The following is a 22,155-nucleotide window of genomic DNA, read 5'->3' on the forward strand; positions in this document are numbered from 1 at the left end:
CTCTGTAACTTCCACCTACAGATCAAAGTCCTATCCTATGGTGACTACACAGAATCAGTTTGTTTTCTCTACCACACTGCAGTTCTTTAAACATCTGGAGACAGCAATCTTTTTCCCCCAATTTTTTTTTTCAGATTAGACAGTCTTTTAGACTAGAGTTCTTTCATTCTTCTCCATATAGCATGCTTTCTAGATTCTTCAAGATGTTAATCACTGTCTTTCATATTCATTGTCAAGCTTCTTTCTATAATGCAATGAACTGCTAAAATTTGAAATTCCAGATAAGTAGCCAGGATGGAAAGCACAGAGAACAGCAAGACTGTCTCCTCCTCTGACCCAAACTCCATTTCTCCCTTAAGGCAGCCTAGGATTGCCTTTTCCTTAGCAATGTTTGGTGATGTTGGCTCCCTCTGAAAATACAAGACACCAACACATCTACTATCTGATATTTAGGCAATTAACTTTTGAATGAAAAATAAATATTTTAGATTAATCATATAATTTTATCTATATAGTAAAGATAATTTTAATAACTACTCCTGGGCCTCCTGAGAGCATTAGAAGCCCCTCCTAAAGAAAAGTGCCATGGTAATCCGGGAAAGTTACCTGAGATGGGAGAATATACAAGAAGGCAAAGCATCGACAGAGCCCAGCTCACCTAATGAGACCTTGCTTATTCCTGGTGAAACATAACAGACTCCAAAGCATTGTAAATGGAGTTGAGGCCATAGGAAGCTGATCTGTTCCAGAGGGAACATGAGGGGATTTGAAGGACTTGGGAGGCCAGAGGTGGACCTAGACAGGTGGGCACTTGGAAGTCAAATGGGAGCTGGCATGTCTGTGGACTGGAGAAGGACCCCTGGTGATTTAGACAGACTTCTCCACCTCCATCACTCTGGCTTAAACATTTCTAGAAGAAAGGCATAAGGAGATTGAAAACACTCCTCACAAAGAATCTGATTTACCACCCCTGAAGGAAATCTAAATCTTTTTATCTTGATAACATCCAGACTCACAGAGAAGCATCAATTCACTTCAATGGAAGACAATAACATCTCCTCTGCTCTGAATCTGCAAGAAGAAACCAGTCAGGAAAGTGGTCCAAGGAAAATGCTTCCTGCCAAGTCAATGAACACGTTAAATTGATAGCTAACAAACATCTCAACTGAGGATATTTCTGTTGCAGTGAAGTGTCAAAAAAAAAAAAGGCAAAGTGTTGGATTTTCTTTCATCACATCAAGGAAGTCAATAAACTGACATGAGGATTTTACTAGTAAATGCATCAGCAGTGATGAACACAAGGTAACCTTGGCCTTGTGCAGATGAATCGGGTCAGCCACAGTCAAGTGATTCCACAGCTAAACTTTCCACGGATTAGATCACGATTATAATGACTATTTCTTGGTTGAATTTTTCTACTGAAGGACAATGACTCTCAAGTTAAGTCAAATCAAATATATTATTTACTGAATACAAAATCTCTCTCTCACATACACACAAAAGCACATATGATAAAAAATTAAGGAAAACAACGGTATCAAAGTTGTTAAGGGGACCTGCTTACCTCCATTTCTCACGTTTCTAGAGAGGTAAAGAGGTAGTTGTTCCAGCCCCTGACTTGTTTTCCTTTTCACTCCCTCATGTATAGGCCTCTATGCAAGAGGGAATAATCTGACCAGTGGAGTATGCAGAAGTGATTTCTAATGGATCCCAGTGACTGCATTCAAGTAACCCACACTAAAAATTAGGCAAACAAATCATGTTCTATTTTTCTTGCTGTTCCTAGCACCTTTCTATGCTTCATCACTGCAGAAGTATTCCATTTCTAAAATCCAGAGGTCAAGTTGGCACTCTACCCTTTTGTTCTTAGTTTCTCAACCTCTGACTAGGTAACTTGGTCATCCCAGTCTACAGACCAAGTTCCCTCAATTCAAAGAAGGAAAAGGAAATTTCATTTTGCCTCAAGACATAACATATGTTCTCCATAATAAAGCTATTACTATTGTTGGCATTCGTCCAGCTGTTTCTGTTGTTAGGAAACCAGAGAAGATATGCAATATTTACCTCCCTCTAATTGTAAAAACAGGTGGAACTTTAACAAATTTATTTAAGAAGCAAGAAAAAAGAATAACAAATTTAACAACCCTGTCTGTATAGCTTGAGCTATATATATATAGATAGGCAACTATATGATGACGCTATTTCAAATAAAACAATACAAATGTTCAAAAATACAGAAAAGTTTTATAGCAATCTAATGTGTACTCTACTTCCAATAAAATCTTAATTTGAAAGAGTAGAAATTATAACAATTCTGGATACGAGGATAAAAATACAACCCCTCTCCCCAAAACAAGTTTAGAATTTTAAAATATAAAACAACTTCAAACTAATGCTTGTATTAAGAAGGACATGCCAGACAAAAATGAAGAACATCTAAAAGAGAGTGGAATTAAGAACATTTTATATCAAATCCTATAAGATATGGACAAAGAAGCACTCTGAGGAATATTTATAGCCTTAAATTCATTTCCCTTAAAAATACTGAAAATAATGAAATAAACATTCAATTTCAATAGTAGAAATAAACAAAAATAGAATCAAACAAAAAAATTCAAGGAAGAAATTCATGAAGATAATATATATTAAAGAAATGTAAGAAGATAACAAAATTATGTGTCTTCTCCCAGCTGACGGTCTCTCCTACCTGATGTCTCACACAGAGTTCTCTCTGAATGGAGTCAGAGGCTCACCTCACATCACAATGTCTGGGTGACATTCTAGAACATAATAACAATGAACTCCAGAGGTAGCTCCTTCCATCTTTGCCAAGGTCTACTCAGAAAGTTCTCTTTAAGTAAGCCACAATCAGGCAGTTCTTATTTTAAACAAGTGAGGGTAGGAGATATATATGTGTAGGCAGAAGTGGTCGGTCTCTTTGTAGAAATATTCAGTCTGGGTCCTCAGACTGCACCCCACTCTAGGATGACCAGAGGGTGGGAGGCAGGTCCTGAGACTCCCTCATATATTTCCATAAGCCTATCTGCTTCCTGGGCACAGGTCAGTGAAAGCCATCCCCAGCTGAGCTACTATTAAGTGACTCATCGGCCTTTCCTTTCTGTTGGGACCACCTAGGCTGAGTGCTGAGTTCAAGAAGAGTGACTGACCCTTTCCCCGGAGAGAAGGAAGATGGGAGATGGGCAGAAATGAACAAGAACCCAGACCTATATCTCCGGGATGCATCTCCTACATCTCCAGTGCTCAGAGGAAAGATAAACTGGCCAAATTTTGATCACTCGGGAAGAAGAAGGATACAAGCCTTCTATAGAACTATCCAAAGGTTTTCCTTATGTGGATTAAAGAACCCCTCTCCCCCAATATCAGCAAAAATATAGATTATTTTGACTGCTGTGAAGCAAGTTTAATGCTGTAAAAATCACAGTGTCAGAGACAAAATGGATGGTAAAGACCATCACGTGCACCCCCTTCATTTGATACCTGAAGATAGAGTTTGAGAGACGGCTGAGTCGAGGTGATACCACACAGGCGAGTAGTCGGCAGGGCACTGCAGATGCAAAGATGGCACGGTCTCTTTCCAGGCTGAGCCCTGTCCTCCCATGCATGTGAAAGGCAACACCACTGGGTTCATATGGCAGTCCCCTGCAGGCACTGTGCTTTGGAAGAGCAACATCTCCTTCTTCCTCCCATAGGTCAACATGCCTGACAGAGCATGACTCTGGCTGGGAAAGCTACCCATTGGCACAAGAGTAAGACAGGACAAGTTGGAAACCAAAGTGACTCCCATCCTGATGAAACAGTGTCAGCTCAGATTTGGGGGCTCCTCCAGGCATGATGGAGCAGAGGACCCTGCTGCCATCCCCTGCCAGAGCCCAGGCTTTCTCCCGGCTGCCTAGCCCAGATGAGTACCTCTTTGTCACTGGTCAAATGACTTGTTTACAAAGCAATTAGAACTTTGAGGTGTAGTGGAATGAATTTCCAATCACATCACTTACTAGACTGATCAAGTCACTTAGAACCTTCATTCTCATCTCATTCAAAAAATAAAGTTATTATTGAATGAGCAATTATTTGATGAAAGATCTCATTGAACATACTGATTATACAGAAACAGTTATTTCTTTGCAAATGCAGTAAGTATATCTTACATGCATGAAAAAATACTACAAAAGGGTGAGTGTTAATATTCAGAAATCTAGAAATACACTAGCCTATGAACAGTGATTCTGGAAAGTGAAGTCAGATTAGGAGATGACTGAAGATAAGAGCTTGAGTTCCATACTCAGACTTCCTTGGGAAAAGAGGAGGTTGGCTGTGCTGCCCACTGAGACCCAGGGGGCCGTGATTCTGTCATTCTTAACCATGACCTGCAGCCCCACCAGCTTGACAGCCTTGCGGACAACACCAAGTTCGGTGAATATTTGTTTTTTCTTTCCCCTCACTTTCCCTTCGTGACCTGAATACTAAGAGATGGAGTCCAGCTAGATAAATAAACCAGGTCCCTGCAGTGTAGACCTTTGCTGGTTCCCTAGCCCAGAGAAGTTTCCTATCTACGGACAGTTGTTCCAAGCAGCTGAAGTGCCTCTTCACATTTCAGGGTTTGAGGGAGGAGGCCATGGAGGACAAAGGGTGATGGAAGACGATCAGCCCAGTAATATATCCCAAATTGCCATTTCTCTCTATGCTAAAACCTCAGGAGACCTGGGGATTCTTTTTTGCAGAGAAGTGTTTTCTCATAGCTGGCTGGATCCTGGAAAAACACAGAGAAGAAAGCTAAAGACCCATGTGGAGACCCCAGGCTCTGGGGTCAATGTGCACGTAGAGCCTGTAGGACCAGACAGCCAGTCTTAGGGGAGAGCAGTGGCTCAGCAGAGGTGGCACCACATTCCCCTCATCTCCCAGTTATTGGCTGAGGAAAAGGAGCTGTGAAGGGGAGGGTCAGGTGATCTGTTAAATGAAGGCCAAATAGCTTTAGCAGATGCCTCTGTCTTGTTGCCTAAGACTCTGGGGACAGGAGGCCAGATAAGTGCCACTTACCAGTGAATCTAAACTAGTTCTTGCTGTGCTCTGAAAAGGGAGACATGCACCCCATCCATGAGCTGTGCACAGTGAGCCTTGGTCCTGCTGGGGAAGGGGAAATTGCCAGATTTTGTGAAAATCAAGAGAAACCAAAACCATCATTGCGTCACACGGCCTCCAGGCCTCAGTTGGTCTATTCATTTGGAAATAATATTAAGAAGAGGGAACAAAAGAAAAATAAGGCATTTGGAAGTGACAAAGAAAGAATATGTGACCCAAAGCTACAAGAGCATTTACAAACCCTCTCACGTGTGTCTCTGCATTGGCACTTCCATCCTGGCTGACCAGGCTTCAACCCCAAGGGTCACTGTCCACTGCTCTGAGAGGCAGCCTCCTTCCCTCACTAGTCTTTAACCCAGGCCAGCGGCATGGCCACACCCCTGCTTTCCCTCCCTGCAGGTTTTACACATCCATCTCTCCCACCAGTCTGTTTCCTGCGTGAGGACAGGGATCTTTATGTTGTCTTCACCAGTGCAATGCCTGGAACACAGGAAGCCACCAGTGAATACCAGTTGATTGGATTCATCTAGACCAACATCATATTGAACAAAGGGCATTCCCATTTATTTTGGACAAATAAACTTGAAGCTCTGATTTTTCTCCCAAACTCTAAGTACAAGACTGGGAGTTGGTCCTAGAACTTCTGATTCTCAGTCTCTTTCACATGCTGTTTTCTAGAAGTCAGAGCCTCAGTTGGGTAGGACTGCCTTGACCATTTTTAACTGACCCACACTGAAAGTTCTTCTAGAGTGGCACTGGAAGGAGACTATAGGGGCCAAAGCCAAGCTGAGAGCACTTCAGAAGGTGTGTCCATGGCCCCAGCTCCCCTACTTTGCCCCTGAGCAGATGCTTCTAGCACAAGTGAATTTAAACTGGGAGCCAGGAGGTTTTGCTGCATTTGGGAAGCATCAGATAAGAGCCACTGATCTCTGTTCCCTTCACTTCTCATAGTTCAGTCACTATGAACTAGGCACCCTTTGTAGCACTTTACAGATTGTGATAGCTACCTCCAAATGGCCCCCAAAGATCCTCAGGCTGTGTCATAGTTCATAGCTTTTAAGGCTATGTCATAAAAGACATTAGAACTTTCTCCTATCTTCTTAAGAGCTCACTCTGAAAGAAGAAGCTACTAGGCTGGGAAGTCACACAAGCCATCCATGAAAAAAGTTCCTGCACTACTTGCCAGCCCTGTGAACAAGCCACTGTGAATAGGATCCCCCAGGGGAGTCTTGGGGTGATAGCAGCCCAGGCTGATGCATGAAGAACTGCACAGCTGACCATGAAAGAGTGTAGATCATTAAGACTAAATTTGGGGTAATTTGTTATGCTTCAAATGCACACGAAGAAATGTGGGTTTTGTGCAGGAAATAGGGGGTGTTGCCATTGTATTGATGTTTACATTTGGGAACTACATTCCAGGTGGAAAGTTTCCTGTTTCACTGGAGGGTGAATGGGGGTGGTCAATGGCATATTGGTCTCTGATTAAACAGTAAGTTAGGTTGTAGGTACTGCTTTGCCTACAAAGGCAGAGGCAGGGACAGAAGTCTGGACCAAAGCAGTGCCAGATATAGGGTCAGGCCATAGACGCACAAAGGGAATGTGACAGTAAAATGCATTTAAGGGGAATCCTGCCCATTCATATATAAATGGCTTGGGCATATGTAAAGGAAACTAAACCTTGGGGCAACTCCCTCAATAAATCAGAAAACAGGTCACCAGTGAAATGGAATTTGGTCTCTTGGTTCTCAGTGAACTAGCCATTGGCAAACTGATTTTCAATGACTTGCTCTGCTTTCCAAGAAAGGCTCTAGCAGAGGTCTATACCCTTGGTTTCCAGAGAATTCACTCCAGTCACCAATGTAATTAGAAAAGTTAAGAAAACCGAACTGGGCGATTCTAGGCAATTCCTCTTTCCTTATCTCTCGGCTCAAATCCTCTTGAGTGGCAGGCATTTTCCATGATACAGTTCAATCCTTTCTCCTGCCTTTTTCCATCTTCAACAAAACTTCCTCTGTCTTTCTCTCTTATTCTCACCCTCACTCTCATGCTCACTCCTGCTCTTTCTTCCTATAAACAATGATATAAATTACCACTTAGTTTGAGCTGCTTAACGTATTCCTCAGTCTTTATGGAGACAGTGTACTCCATAATGGATCGCCCTTGTGGAGAAGCACAATCCCTGCAATTAGGAGCACTTTGATGGAGATCCCAAGCTCTGTAACTCAGGAGATCTAAGCATTTCTGCTCTGCTGAAGTGCAGTTTAATGCAAAAGAAACATGTGTTTCCTGTCCCTTCTTCTAAATCGATTGGGCCATTTGTCTAATTTAAACACTCTATAAATTACACACATCCTCCAAAGATAGGGATGAGGTCGGTAGTTGATATATGCTTTTTCATATGGCTTGCATCCATCACTGTCTTCTGCAAGGCCCCTTAGCTTTCTCCTGAGTGGATGGGGGCCCCATAATTCTCTGATCTACTCCATTTTCTCTGACACCCCTTAGGATCCTTGTTCAGACAATTTGGTCAAAGAATTATGCCTGACTTCCAGAAGCCCTGGATTGAAAGCTAACCTAGTACTGTAAACTTTACTGTTCCTCTGCTTTGACAACACAACCGTCACATTTTTTCCAGTTTTTCTTCCCACTTTGCCCACTATTTTAAGAGATTTGCCAAGGGAAAAGTCAAAAAAAGTAGAAAGAATCTGAATATTCGTGGCATGCAATTATATACCATTAGTGGCATACTTAGCACAGATGAATTTCAGAAAACTTTCTTGTTCCAATCATTCAATTTCTCTGGTACATGAACCTTCTAGAAGGTATAGAACCTTTCTTTGGGATTTAGCATATCCAACTACTACTTCCCTTCACTTCTCAAGTATTGTAAGGAAATTTACAACCTAACAATTAAACGCCATTTCATTATAAATCAATTAGGCTTCATTTCATTTTAGTGTCTGTTTTCGGAAGTTTATCTTTGTTGTCACCTCCATCCCTAAATTATATTTTTAAAGAATGTTTGCACTGGAGGGTTATAAGAGTTCAATTTATTCAAGTTTGAGACTATGAAACATATGCCTATTTGAAGAGAATTGGTAGCTTCAGTATTAAATCTCCTCTTTCAGGGACACTGGTCTCTTCATTTATTCAGGTCTTAGTAATTAAATCCTTCAGTAAATATACTTCATTTATAGTAAATTTTGTTAATTCTTTTAATTCAGAGTTTTCTCATTTCCAAATGACTCTCTATTTCTGAGTCTTTTATTGTCCCAGAGAATTACACTGAGTGGAAAATACCAATCCCAAATGATGACACAATTGATGATTCCATTTACACAACATTCCTAAAATGAAAAAAAGTTATAGATTTGGAGAACAGAACGGTGGTTTCCAGGGTCTAAGGAGGGGAGGAGTGGAGATAGAGAGAGGTGGACATGACCGTAAAAGGACAACGTGCAGCATCCTGTGGTGATGGAAGGTTCTATTTCTCGGCTGCATCAGTGACGAGACCATGGTTGGGATGTTGTACTATAATCCCATGGTATGGAGGTAACAATCTTTGTTTATCCTTGGGGAAACTGAGTAAAATTTACAGAAGTGCACATTTCATGTGAATCTATGATTATCTCAAAATTTTCTTAATTTTTATTAAAAAATTTTAATTTTTTAAATAATTTTAATTTTTTAAAAAAGAGAAAAACAACCCATAGCCAAATGGAAACAGAGAAAAAAATGAATGAACAAATATTCTGTAATTCTGCCCTCTAAAAAATGTCCTTCATGAACTCCTTAGTGTGTCCTGAATAGAGAATTCTAGTTAAAGCCAAATAATCTACTCCTTATCCTGAAGATAGACTCAAGATGGTGTTATCACCATCGATCACAAACAACTCCACATTTCATCCAAATCACTTCTTCCTTTGCCAAAATTTCAGTGAATTTTTTTATCTCAAAAACTCTACTCCAGCTTAAGGCCTGAAGCAAAGAGGCTTGAGACATAATCATTTCACTATTGAACACTAAAATAATCTAATTAAACCCCATAAAAACTTAATTGCAAATAAGATTGATTATTTGGAAATGTTTATTGAAAACCTCTGCTACATTATTACTGCCAAAATGAAAGTGGAAGAACAGTCTCAACAGCTCAGTTTCCAAGCATAAATTCAGTAATAGCCCTCTTTGTTTGCACTTTACCTAAACCTCTTGATTCAGGTTTTCGACAAACTGTATGTATACCACATGTCACAGCAAACAGGAAAATGAGACCCCAACATCACCCTCTGCTATTGACAGAATATACTACTGTGAGCCAGGAGAGACCTTAGAAACAGCTGACCCATGTGGGCTAATTATGTTTAGAAAGAAGAATAAAACATTAACTCAGCTGAAGGGTCACTGTTGCACTTGGCAGACATTTCACACCATTGCTATTTAATGAAATAGTGGAATCCATTACATCTATGTGGAGTATATGTTAGAATCTATATAATCTGTTAATCTCAATCAGAGACAAAATAAGAAATCCTACCAGGGCTATACATCCAATGAAACCAATGCTTAAAATTCTATACTCTATAGATTTAAAGCTTTGATTTAGATCAACTTCAACCAAGTTACCTGACTTCACTGTTCTTTCCCCAGAAATCATCCATCTGGTGACACCCTCGTGACCTGCTTCTATGCAGGAGTGGGGTAGTTCTCCATTTGGATGTGAGTCTGTCTAAATTTCATAATTTCTGTAACAGAAAAGTGGGCCAAATTTGTGCAGAGTCAATGAGAACTAGGCATGGCTGATACCAGAGTGCCTTTCTGCCAGGTGATGAGATACTGCCCAGGGGTGTTTGTTCCCCTGGGAACCCCATCTAGCCACTGCTTTGCTCCCCATGTACTACCAAATATGTATAATCTAAGACTGAGTTTTTGCCCTGTCTCTAATTTTATGTTCTTTTTCCATTTGGCTGTGACCCAATTTTTTTCTGGCCATCCAGGCTTTCCTTTCTTCATGGGTTGAAACCTGATCCCTTTACCTCCCAGCTACTGACAATTTAAGATGTTATCACTCACCTGACTTTGAGTTTTGCCAGTTCTCAAAGATTAAAGATCATGTTTCCAGAATGCCATGAAACAGAAACTCTTGTTGATTTTTCTAGTCTCACGTAACTAGAGTCACCAAAAAAAAAAAAGAGAACGATCCTGATTCAGACTCATCTTGGACAAACCAGGACAACTGGGCTATTCAATTCTATTCAGTTCAGTAAAAATGTCTTGAGTTATCACATATTCTGGCACTTTCCAACTCTTGAAATTCAAGATATTAAGATGACACAGCTCCTGATCTCCCTAAGCTTGTGGCTAATTAATAATATATATATATGTGTATATATATATATATATATAAAACATAGCTCTTCAATCTGATTTGATAAGATAAATTTGTGTATCATTGAGAGCGGTGCATGGGTCTCTTCTGGGGGAGGAAGAGAGTAGGTGAGTACAGGAAAGAAAGGAAGCAGCAAGAATTAAAAAGGGGATCATTTCCACATCTTTCCACTAGAAAGGACAAATCAGGTGGGAATATATACAAATCACCTACACTAACCTCCTTGGAGCACCCCAGCAAGGTACGGCGATCTCAGAAGGGATTGCCTAGTGGTAGCCTCAGAGAGACTGGACCCAGGCCCAGGGCTTTCAGCCCCAGCACAGAATCCCACACCCAAGCCTGGGATGGGTGTCTAGTACTGTCTTCCCACAGGGCAGCAGGCAAGAGCCCGTGTATATTTAGAAGGATGGCTGCCAGAGCAGCTGATAAATAAGAGCCCTCCCAGATATTTTTCAGAAGTTAGATCCCCATCCAAGCCTTCATAGAATTTGAGGGTGGGAGGAACAAGTCCCAGTAGTAGAGATGATGATTAGCAGAAGCTGATTGTAATTGATTTTATCAAAGAAAAGTGCTATAACCAGTGTGTGCGTGTGTGTGTGTGTGTGTGTGTGTGTGTGTGTACATAAAAAATAAAAATGCTCTATACTATAAGCACAGAGTCCAGAGCAAATGCATAGGAGGGTGCCTCATACACACACAGGATCCAGTGAAATCTTCATGGGGAAGTTGCTGGGTAAACTGAATCTTGAAGAAGGGATTGGAGGTCACCAGGTTAAGAGGAGGTATAAAGGGAAACCCAAGTGAAGTGACTGGTGGGAGGTGGGGGGCTGAGAAAGTTCAGCAGCGGGGCACAGCAGACTTGCAGGTGGGCCCAGGCCCATAGTCTTAGATTTGATCTGCTGCCATTCCCTAGTTTCTACTCAAAAGTTTCCTGATGCCTTATGACATGTTCACAAGGCTTGCTCTGCCCCTCTTTCTCCTGTTCAGGAACCACAACCAAAAGAGTGTCCCACTTACTTTGTCATTATTTGGACATTCATAATCTTTCATCACAACTAGGATGCTAAAACTTTCAAACTGAAGTTGGCTTAGTAATAACCTGGTCAAAAATTGTCCTTGCACACATGGAGAAGCTTCCAGAGATGGGAATGACCTATCATGTGTCACACAACTAGATATGGATGGAGCTGAATTCTGCATCCAGGACCACTCAGGGTTAACCCCAAGCTCATGTGTGATCAGATCGTCCCAGACCTTGTTCACCTTGCTCTGTGAGGATGGTCCCCAGCGTGTCACGTGCTCACTTCACTACATCACACAAAGGGCCGCAGACACAGGCCTCGCGCTTACAGCAGGCTCTCTGGGGCAGGCATGCTCACCATAGTGGATGTGGAGGATGGCTGGACTTTTCTCCATCTCCCAACCTGGTGTGCCAGAGCTCTCCCATCGCAGGGGATGAAAGAGCAGTGTCGGGGGAGGAGAACTGTGTCTTCTTCAGCAACAGAACCAAGCTCTGCTGGGAGCGGAATCAGAGATGATCCCGCTGTTTCCCTTCCAACAACCGCCCACCCCCACTTCACTGCCCTGGGATCTCCAATTCTCTGCTACTGCCATCTAGAGGCTGTAGGGCAGAAAAGCATGTGAGGAGCACAAGCCAGGGACAGAAAGTCATGCTCCTGTCATGGAAGCTTGTGCTGAGTGAGGCTCTTTAACTTCCCCCATCTGGGCATGACAGGCGGTCATCAGCCCCTGGACTCCATACTCCATCCCCGGGTGACAGCCATCCCTACCGGGCAATGGTGGACTAAAAACCCATCTTGATAAAGTGACAAGGAGTACATGAGCAGTGTGCAGGTGCCCAGTCCCAGAGCCAGGTTAGCAAGAGCTCTCAGCCGGTGCCTGCCGACTGGCTGGGCTCCATGACTCACAGAGGTTTGTGGGATGGAAAATGGGGGCAGTCCCTTGCGTTTGAGTTTGAGCCACATGAAAGACAAGGAAGAAATGGGTTAGCTGGCACTTTGCCCCCTGGAAATTTTCAGTTGGGCCTTTCAGATATTTCCCAATTCAGATTTTCATGCACTGAACTAGTTTTGTGCTGAAGTTACCTAAAAATAGGAATTCTCGGCAATGCTGCCATGCCTACATGGTTGTGATTTGATTTCCTGTTCCATGTAGGGTATAGATTCAGCTGGGAGGAGTGAAGTGCAGAAAGGGGACTGGTGGAGAAAGGTGTGGGGCAGCCTGGCCCTAGGGTGCTGGTCTCTTAGAGGTGGAAGGCACTTGGGAGGGGTAGGGATATGAAAGCATGTCCACAAGGCCACAGATTCTTTGATACTCCGCTATCAAAAAGTGGAGTCTCTTCTTCCTCCCCTTGAATATGGGTTGGTCTTAGTAACTTGCACTTAACAAATAGAATGTACCAGAAGTAACTTGCAAGGCTAGACTATAAATGGTGATGATGTCACTTCCACCACTTCCATCCCCTGCCCTTCTTCCTCTCCTTCTCCATTAGGATGCTGGCACTTGGCACCCAGCCACCTCTTGTTAGGAAGTCAAGCAGCCACATGGAAAAGCCATATGCAGGTATGAGGGAGAGAGGCCTCCAACAATTGCGGCCCCAGGCTATCCAGACACCCCAGATGGTGCTAAGTGGAGCAGAACTGAGATGAACCCACCGAGTTGGACCCAAATTGCAGATTCATGAGGAAACAAAATGTTGTTATTTAAGTTGCTAATTTTGGGGTGTTTTATGACAAATCTATTGATAACTGGATCAAAAAATGTCGAATTCACACTCCTTGGTTTAAATGCTTGGTCAAATTTGCTCTGATCTGCTGCTCAGACTCTGACTTTTGACCTCCATCCCCACCCCCCAGTTAATGCCACCTTCTCTGGCCCATGTGAGGCTACACAGTCTGGGTTTATTGGCTAAGCACCCCCAGGAGAAGCAGGAGATGGAGAAGAAGGAGAATCTTAGTCTTGCTGTTTATATAAAAGGTTCTGCACATTCAGCAGAGATGGGGAGATAGTGCTCATGGCTTTCACCAGGTCTCTGCACAGTGGGAGGTGTGGGGGTGAACAGGGAGATGAACAATGGGACCTCGGGATCTCAGTGACAAGTTATGGAGCAGCCTCTCTATGCATAGCCATGGACCAAACCCACTATTCCCCCACAAACTTAGTGCTCTTCACCAAAAAGAAGACACCAGATCTGATCCTGCCATCTTTCCAGCCTGCACTCTCTCTGCCCACCCCAGAATTAGACATTTTCTAATTCTGCCAAGCCCAGCTCCCACCTACCATGTGAACCTGTCCGTTACCCCCACCTGTTCTATTGGTGAAACTCTGAGTCTGTCTCTCCCACCCGTGCAAGGACTTCATCCCATTCCTCTTAGCGACCATGAGGCTTGCTCAGTCTGGCACATAGTAAGTTCTCTACAAACCTTTGGTGACAGGCTCAGAGACCCACAGGAAGCACCCATTCTGATGAAAGAAGACACAAATCCAAAGGTCACCACAACACAGAGCTCAGCATCACCATGCCACAAGCCTGGTTACCCAAGAATGCTATGTGAGCCCCATAGAGAGATTAGTTCTTAGGGGGCTCCAGGAAGACTTCCTGCAGGAAGTAGCATGTGACTTACTCCCTGAAGGATCTGTGGGCTCTAAGGGCCAATGCATGAAGAGATAGGAAAGGAGGGTAGCAATCTAGGCACAGAAAACAGTTCAAAGATGACTTGGGGATGAGAAACTGTAACAAAAACAGAAAGGAACATGCTTCCCCAGCAGACAGGGAGCAACAATGAGACGATTTAGGCAGCCTCAATGCTTGGGTGAACGATGGAGGCTTGGAGAAGAGACAATCCAGAGCTGGGAGAACACTGCTAGGTCCCGCCTGGTCCATGTGCAAAGCAGGGGCAGGGGTGTCAACCGGTATCCCTCACCCCCAGGAAGGAGCCCATAAGCAGCAGGCACCATGGGCAGGGATTTAAGGGTAGGGGAAGTTCTGAGGACATTTCCCTGAGCTTGGCCTTGCCCAGCTCCTGCAGTGTGAAGCCAGCGTGGGCAAGGCTGAGCCCCCAGGAGGAGCTGGTCTTATGTTAACTGGGTTCCTGTTAACTGAGTTCCATCTTATGTTAACTGAGTTCCAGACCCCAAAATGAGGAGCCACACACATGTCAAGTATAAGAATATACTTCAGGGAAGCCAATGGGTGAAGGAGAGCTGGCTTGTGATCTCACACCAAAGGTCCTGCCCTCCTCAGGGACTGGGATGCAAAATCTTCAGGGCTTTCTGCTCTCTGGTGGTAAAGGTAAAGCAGCTCCAGTTGCCCAAGAGTCCTCTGAGGACGAGCCCCAGGCCCCTGGTGCTGAAGTCACACCACAAAGAGTAGAGGTGGTTAGTAGGCAAAAGAGACAATAATAAGATATTCTCAGGGATCAAGGCCAAACACCGAGATTATCTGCTACACACTGATGAGAAGCTGCGTGGGTGCTGTCAGCGTCATGAAACAGAAAACTCAACCACAGAGGCTTAAACAAAGGCATTTATTTACTCTATAGAACAAGAAGCCCAAGGCATGGTGGCGGCAAGGTTGACTCAAAAGAGTGTTGGACAAGTCAGGTATATTCCAGCCTTCCAGTCCGACATGGCCTGTCTGGGGCCTTAGTCCAGGAACTCATTGCCACACAGTCATAAAACAGCTGCCATTGTCTTAAGTGTCACATGCAGACACAAATAGGATTAAGCAAAAGCAAAAATGAGAATTCTCATCCTGTTGAGCGCACTCCAAGTAAACTCTTCCTCATGGCTCTCTTCAGGTTGTATCCCTGCCCCCCCATAAACCAATCACTAGCCACAAAAATGGAAATACCGTGATTATTAGTCTAGAGTCAGCCCTTGAGTCTTGGCAAGACCCAGCATTCCCATGCACACTGTGGTCTGAGTTCCCTATGCCTGAAATACACATGTTAGTACAAGCAAGGCGGAAGGAATGGTCTTTTATAAGATCTGCCTTAAGAGTTGATACCTTAAACCAAAGGAAAGCAACAGTGATGATGAAATTATAGGCATCTGTGGACCTGAGGGAAGTTGTTTGTGGCCACCAGGCCTGCCTATAGATCCCGAAATAGCAGCACATGTTTGGCCACTACCTTGTTGCCAGACCCAGTCTTCCTGGGCTGGCAGACCTTCTCTGGCCCTGCCGTTAATCACAGCCTTGCAGTGAGTCTACAGTGGGAGGTTGCAGCCTCTGAGAAGTGAAGCAGTTTTCCCTCTGCTGCACAGCAATGGCCAAGTCAGGGAACTTCCAGCTCAAGTTTCAGACCACCCTGGTTCTGTCTACATGCAATTATCAAGCACACGCTCAACCTGGTTACCCCAACTCTCTACCATGTGTGAGCATCTTCCTCAGAGCCAGGGCCGGGGTGGTCAGGAGCCCCAGGCATCCATGGCTCATCACTGACAGCTGAGAATCACACATGAATGGTGGGGTGTCGGCCTCACTCAAACATTTCACTGTAATTTGTAAAGAATGAGGATGGAGGGGACAGGGTAGGTCTTCTAAGAGATTCCTCTTGGCAGCAAAGGGATTCTGCGGGACTCCTGACAGAGATGGACAGCGATGAGGCTCTGTAACACTGCCAGTCTCTGCCTCAGCCGGGGTTTCCCATTCATAGCAGTGGGTCTGCTCCAGCACCCCTGTGGCTCCAGCAAGCCCGGAGACCAGAGGCACTCAAGGTCAGTGTGGTCTCTGAGCACTGTCCTCTCTTCAAAGGAGCGGAGACTGCCCCAGACACAAAGTGAGCCTGGTTCTCAGGAGAGCCGGGCTCCCTAGTGCCTCTGGGTGGTGCCTCCCAGGGAACTGTCTTCCCTTCAGAGAATTCACAGCAACCAGGTGATGAGAGGTGGCATCATTGGGTGGGGGTTGAGGGGTGCAGTTCAAGGGTAGGACTTGGCCAATGTGGGCACCCTGCTCAAGACCTCTTCTAAGAGCTCATCCCCATGCCAGGCAGAAATGCTGGGGGGGAGACCCAGTCTGGCTCAGGTGTGCACTGTGACCTGAGGCTCTGGTCTCCCCAGTGAGGCCCTCCAACCCTCCTGCATATATGCCCACTGCCTCCAGGAGTTTGCTGGCAGCATTAAGCACACCCTCTCTCCAAGGATATCCAGATAGAAAAGAGAGGAAACTCATTTAAGTCCCATACCAAAGTGAACCACTTACCCATTCAAACCAGATGACTCCAGGGTCTCCGTGGTGGTGCAAGGGGTTAAGGCACAATCAATGAAGCTATTCGCAGCCACTGCATCATGAGTTCAATCCCTTACCAAGGAGCTACCCACATGGCACAGAAAACCTTTCCTGACTTGCCCGCTGCTCCCCTCAGCAGTACATTTCAGTTGATTTTCCTGTTCTGTTCCCCACTCTGTCTCTGGTGAATCCTCTCATCCCCAGACCTCTGACCTGTACCCCAGTTCTTACATGCATAAATAATTTTTTTAAAAACCTAAAAAAAAAGAAAACCTTATTAAAAAAATCAAACCAGATGACTCCAAAGTTGTATTTTAACGAGAGTGGTATAGCCTACCTGCAAAATGAAAGAATAAAGGTGCCCCCCAACCCCTCTCTCTCTGTCCCTCTCATTCTCTTCCTTCAGGGTCTACCATCTTCACTTATATGTGGACCCTACAAATAAGCAAGAGCTGCATATAAAAGTTTCTATGGAGAACAAGGTAGATCCTGGTGACCCACCTGCTGCCTCACTCACAGCATCTTAGTTAACCAGCTGCCAGAAAACATAAAATCTGTGGGTACAGATAAAAGGAAGAAACTGCCCAGCTCCCCACCTACTGGGCCAAGCTTTTCCTGGGCTCAGGGGGTGGGTGGCTGCAAGAAGGGAGGAAGAGGGAAAGGGCTGAAGTAGAGCCCCCAGTGTTGCAGCTGCTGCCACAATGCAGGCATTGAAACTGATGTGGGCAGAAGCGTGCAGGGGCAGAGAAGACGACACGAGAGAGGGCCCCCAGGAAAGCCCCCCGTGAGAGTGTCCAACATTCAAGTAGTTATAAGCAAGGAATTGCACAGTGGGGGTAGGGGCCTCCTGACCTTTAAGTCTGCCCTCAGTGCCATAAAGGAGGGGGCAGGCTGGACTGCAAACAGCCCCCCTGGCTCAAGTCTGCATCTCATTATCTGCCCTGCCCCCCAGAGGCATCAAGTGCCCATTGTTCTCAGATCTCCTTCCCTGTGGCTTTCATGTCTTTTTTTCTTTGTAATTTTTTTCTTTTTTAATTTTTTTAATTTATTTTTTAATTTAAATTTTATTTTTATATTCCCCATACAATTGTAACCCCCTTATTTTGACCCCAAGCCTCCTTTCCCCGCCCCCCACCGCTCATAGAGTGTCTCTGGTTCATAGTTGTTTGTTGATTTTGATATTTTCTTTCTTGTAGTTATTCATTTTCCTGGTCCCTTATTTAAGTTTTCTAGATTCCTGCTATGAGTGAGACCATCCGGTATTTTTCTTTTTCTTTCTGGCTTATTTCGCTGAGCATGATCCCTTCCAGCGCCATCCATGTTGCTGCAAATTGCATGTGTTTATCTTTTTTGAATGCTGAGAGGCTTTCATGTCTTGACTGAAGCATGTGTTGCAGGCAAGGTGGAAGCAGAGGGGGACTGAATGAAGACTCCCACACCCTGTCACCCTCATACTCTTCCTTTCCTCCCAGACCCCCTCCTCATCAGAGCTCTGAGTCTTCAATGCCCCCTGAAGAATAGAAACCAGCTTCCTCTCCTCACTTCTCCCTGGAGGAGAGGCCCCAGGGAGGTGCCCAGTCCTTGGAGAGGAGTTGTTGTGAGCCCGCATTGTGGTTCCCATCTAAGTTGCTCTCCATCTGATTTGCTGTGAACTTCACGCTAGTCCCCTCGCCCTAGGACCTGCACACCTACTTCTGTGCAGTTAGGAGGTTACAATTGCTGATCCTGAGATGAGCATTCATTTCTTTTGGTTGATTATGAGCAGCTAGTGGACTGGACAGATTCTCTGGCAGGGGCAGGTCTGTGTTTTTAACGTCCTAAACATCCCTCAGATGTGTCTGCTTTTTCCATCCCCACTCTCACCACTTTAATCCCAGTTGCTGTCTTTCCTGCCTGGGTCATAGTAATATTCTCCAGGTCTTCAGCTGTGACCCCCTCCAATTCATTTACTTTAATAATAATAATAAGCAAATGTGATTGCATATATCGCTTATCCCTGAAAATCCTTTTTTTTTGTTTGTTTGGTTTTTTTTTTCATCTTATCAGATGTTCCCTTTTATTTTTTTATAATAAATTTTATTTTTATATTCCCCATACAATTTCAACCCCCCCATTTTGACCCCAATCCCTCCCCTCCCTCCACCCACCCCCCCAAAAGTGTCTCGGGATCATAGATTTTTGTTGATTTTGATTTTCACTTTCTTATAGTTATTCATTTTCCTGGTCCCTTATTTAAGTTTTCTAGATTCCTGCTATGAGTGAGACCATCCGGTATTTTTCTTTTTCTTTCTGGCTTATTTTGCTGAGCATGATCCCTTCCAGCGCCATCCATGTTGCTGCAAATTGCATGTGTTATCTTTTTTGAATGCTGAGTAATATTCCATGGTGTATATGGACCACATCTTCTTGATCCAGTCATCTATTTTTGGGCATTTGGGCTGTTTCCAAAGCTTAGCTATTGTAAATAGTGCTGCTATAAACATAGGGGTGCAGGTGTTCTTTGGAATTGATGTTTCTGTGTCCTTTGGGTAAATACCTAGGAGTGGAATTGCTGGATCATATGGAAGCTCTATGTTTAGTAGGTCCAGAAATCTCCACACAGCTCTCCATAGTGGTTGGACCAGTTTGCGCTCCCACCAACAGTGCAGGAGAGTTCCTTTTTCTCCACACCCTCGCCAACATTTGTTGTTGCTAGTTTTTTTAATATGTGCCATTTTCACTGGTGTAAGATGGTATCTCATGGTAGTTTTGATTTGCATTTCCCTGATTACAAGTGATGTTGAACATTTTCCTGAAAATCCTTTTATAAACTTCTAGTAGCTTTTGAGCTAAAGACCCAAGTCTTTTGCATAGCCCAAAGGCTTCACCTGGTCCAGCACTGCCTCTCAGTATTACATTGCTTTCTTTACTTTCCCTTGGGAAAAGAGTAAGGGGCCAGGTCGTTTGGTGTGGTTCGTTAGACTATTTCCAGCTTTTGACTTCATTCTGGGCTCAACAAATAGAACTAAGTGAATGATTGATTGAATGAATGAATGAATGAGTACGTGATCAAAGGAGGTAATTTTCTCTCTCAGAGGTAAAGAGGTCAGTTCCCCTTGCTCAAAGCATGCCCTGATAGGTTGATGCCTTAAGTTCTATCAAAACCTAGGCAAGATACCTCCCAACTCCCATCCAACTCTACAGAACCTTTGTTTCAAGAGAGCTGATGTTTATTCACAAGACATACGCTGGTGCCAACAACACTGGCGCCCTGGAACAATTTCTTTTCACTGAGTAGCTCTACTCTGAAAAGCACCTTAGTTTTGGGGCAGAGCTCCTGGATAAGTCTGAGCTCCAGTTCAGATGTGTGCACGTAGGCAATGTCCCTGCTCATTCTGGTCATTGCAATGATCTTCCCAAAACCAGGAGCCTCCCAGGAAACTCTGGATTCTTCTGTCTTAAGATAAATAAATTACATAGGAAAGCAGGTCTCCTGGGAGAGACCATTGAGGAAGTTGCTCAAGTCAAGAAGACCATCAGCAGCACAGAAATCCTGGAAGGATCCAAGGCACCCCTATATCTGTAGGGCTGAGGTCTGCAAGAAGCCTCCTTCTCTGAGCTCACACCAGCCCTTGGTATTACTAGATAGCCACAAGGAAGAAGAGCAGTTCTATGATCAAGGGCACAGGGCAGTTGTTAAGTTGGTCGAGGCCATGGAGGCTCTGCCAGCACTAGCTCTGGATTGAGGAGATGAACTAAGAATGAAGATTCAAGGTTAGAATCAGAGGAAACTATTTATGAGAGGAGATGAGGAATGGTAGAACCTAGAAGGCTTCATATCAGAAAGGAAATGCCTTCATATACAGCAATCTAACTCCTCCTCTTCCCAACCCACAGTGTTATTCTTCCCAGCCGAGTGACAGACATAGTCCCCATTTTTGCTGCTTACCTAGACCTTGATAAAAAGTTGCCCTAAGAATAAATCCATGAATGAACAAATCTGGCCTTACCTTGTAGCTAACCATGTGGTCTTGGGCACGCATGCTTGCGCTCTAAGACCCACATGTTTCATCTGTAAAATGGGCAGTACTTCCCACCCCTTCCCTAGCAGTGAACAGTAACTGAGCCTAAGGCAGGGTTTGCATCACAGTATCTTACCAAGAAACGTCCATCCTTGTCCCAGTCCTTCCTTCTTCTGGCACAGCTTACCCCTTATGAGCATCATGTAAAATGTTCTGAATATCATCCTTCCCTACTCTGGCAGACAGGAGAGCAAGGCCATCTGCACAGACTTGAGTCTCAAACAGCTATGCTAAAGCTATGCCTATGGGGAGAGCCAGTCTGTTCACCCCCACGGAGATGCATTTAGCATCTCTCAATGCATTCTTTTTTTTTTTCTTTTTTTTTTTAAGATTTATTTTATTTATTTATAAAAGCACTGGGTACAGTCAGAAGCGCGGGAGGGTGAGAGAATTCACCAGAGCCAGAGCGGGGAGCAGAGCAGGCAGAAGGACCGAAGTACACTGCTGAGGGGAGCAGCGGGGGGCTGGAGAGGTCTGCGCACCATGTGGGACCCTCCTCTAGTGGCTGGGGAGCAGCCGGGGATCGAACCGGCGCTGCAGAGGCTGCGGGCAGTTTTGCAATCCAACGCTCAACTGCTGCACCACCTGGGAGACCCTGCAATGCATTCTTAAGAAGAAATTTAAACCTGTATTGTTTTTCTCTGTGCACAGATAGCATCAGCATATTTTTAAGTCTTTAAGTCAGGAAAGCTAAGAATTAGAAGCCCTCCCTCAAGAATACTTACATTTTTAATGTCGATGACTCACTGTTCCTACCTATATAAACTAGATTCAAACTTGTGTTTGTTGGAACAGAGTAAAATCTGTCAGACTGCTTTCTGGGTTCAAATCCTCACTTTGATTATCTAATAACTCGTTGTCTAAGTGTCATGAAGGCTTTATTTCCAGTTAACACCCTTTATAAACAAAGCCCTTTAGACTGGATGCTGTGTCCTGGCCCTTTTGATTCTGCTGTTTCACGCATCTGTAAGAAAGAGACTGGTCAGGCTGCGTGTGGAATGGGACACTGACATTGGGCCATGTGGACAGAAGAGTCTTTATTCTGGCAGATTCTTGATCCCTTACTTTGACTAAGCCTATTGGTACATGCGGGCCGGGGTTGGGAAAATGGGGGGGGGGGGCGGGTAGGTTGGGGGAGCAGTGGTGGAAGGGATGAAAAGAAAGGTCCTGAGGAATGCTGTGGAAGGAAGAGAAGCCAGTGGTGTCTGGATTGTGTGACCCCAGGCTGCAGTGCTAGAATGACTCTCAAAACATTCTCCTTTATCAGGAAGTTGGAATGTGAGTCACACTCCATGTGTTGCCCCAAGGGTTTCTTTGCTGAGCAGGGCTGCAAATTGTTCAGCTAATTAAGCTACATTCTG

The sequence above is a fragment of the Talpa occidentalis genome, unplaced genomic scaffold (genome assembly GCF_014898055.3).
Source record: "Talpa occidentalis isolate TD23 unplaced genomic scaffold, MPIMG_talOcc4v2.1 talOcc4.8, whole genome shotgun sequence".
Lineage (NCBI taxonomy): Eukaryota > Metazoa > Chordata > Mammalia > Eulipotyphla > Talpidae > Talpa > Talpa occidentalis.